The 1,579-nt window shown below is 36.2% G+C and overlaps 1 pseudogene; it reads left to right on the top strand.

Annotated features, from left to right (window-relative positions):
- The first annotated feature begins 954 nt into the window (after positions 1-954).
- On the top strand, positions 955-1,073 carry LOC111731200 (annotated as a pseudogene).
- The last annotated feature ends 506 nt before the right edge of the window (positions 1,074-1,579 follow it).

The raw sequence follows: 1,579 nt of genomic DNA, 5'->3' as shown, positions 1-1,579 counted from the left end.
GAGAATTAAAAAAATGAGAAAAAGAAAGTAAAGGCAAGAGGAAAAATAAGCAAAACAACAACAAAAAAAGGAGAAAACAAGCTAACTAGTCCAAGTCCAACAGGTCACCACAAATCAGCTTCCTGGGCTCTAAGGACAAAAACCTCAGCCCAGTCAGGGCCTTTTATAGGAGTTTTTTCTAATTCCATCACAATGGTGCTTTATGAGGTCAGAGCAAGACATGGACCAATCATGGCCGGATATGAACCAGGGGTTTCCTCACTACTTGGTCTCAAGATATTATATTTTTTACACTTAAAAAAGTATAAACAAAACAAACAAAACAAAAACAAAAACAAATAAGGACCCCAAAGAGCTCTTTGTTTATGTGAGACAGTAAAGATTGATATTTACTTTATTATAAAGTAAAATCTGTAGGATGCTTCAGTGACCTTTTCATTTATAATTTGAAGATCTGCAATAAATTTTGTCCTTTAAAGACCTTAGAGTATCTACACTTAAAATATTCAATTCTTTTTTCTTAAAAATGATGCTACAAGTTAACTGATATCATACTATAGGAAAATGTTCTGTTGAATAAGATAAGTACATTATTAACATCTGTAAAGCTGAGAGGAGGTAGCTTCGTCATATTTTTCCAATAAGATAATGAGCATTTGCTCAACAGAAACCCTGGAGACCAGGGGGCAGTGGGTTGATGTATTCAAAGAGTTGAAGGAAAAAAAGCTTTTAAGCAAGAATCCTATATCTGGCAAAACTGCCTGAAAATGAGGGAGACCTTAAGACATTCCCAGATAAACCAATGCTGAGGAAGTTCTTTACCACTAGACCCGCCTGGAACGTAGCACATCCTTCAGATTGGAATAAAAGGACACTGGGCAGAGACTCAAAGCTTTATGAAGAAATTAAGATCTCTGCTGAAACTCAGTGTACAGACAATTATAAAAGCTAGTACTCTATGGCCACGCCACCTTGAACAAGCCCCATCCCATCTGATCTCGGAAGCTAAGCAGGGTCGGGCCTGGTCAGTACTTGGATGGGAGACCACTTAGGAAGACCAGGGGCTGTAGGCGTAAAAAATAAAAAAGTAAAAAATAAAAAAATAGCATTGTAAGCTGACAAGGTCCTTGCAATCTGTGAGGTCAACCGAGAGTTGCCTCGCTTAAGAAAATAAATAAAAATAAATAAAAATAAATAAAGTTTAAAGAAAAAAGCTAATACTGTTGTGACTTTGGTTTGTAGCTGCACTGTTTGCTTTTTGACTTAAGAGACTAATGTAGTAAAAAGAAATTATTAGTCTATGTTTTGGGACACACAATGTACAAAGATGTAATTGGGTGACATCGACACCGTGTTAGGGTCAGAGCTATGAAGGAGAAGAGTTTTTATATGTTCTGAAAGTTAAGCTAGTATAGATTCACTACACGGGCGTTACAACTTTCAGAGGTTAGGTCATTCCAGTGACAAAAAATATTTCTCTTATATATATTCGTTCTTCATGTGTGATTTTTGCCTCATGTCATCCAAAACCCTTGGAATTTCCTGAGTGATCAGTGCAATGTGCCCATTTTTTATTATA

Source organism: Pteropus vampyrus, unplaced genomic scaffold (assembly GCF_000151845.1).
Source record: "Pteropus vampyrus isolate Shadow unplaced genomic scaffold, Pvam_2.0 Scaffold353, whole genome shotgun sequence".
In the NCBI taxonomy this organism is placed as follows: domain Eukaryota; kingdom Metazoa; phylum Chordata; class Mammalia; order Chiroptera; family Pteropodidae; genus Pteropus; species Pteropus vampyrus.
This window is presented reverse-complemented; position numbering and strand designations above follow the sequence as displayed.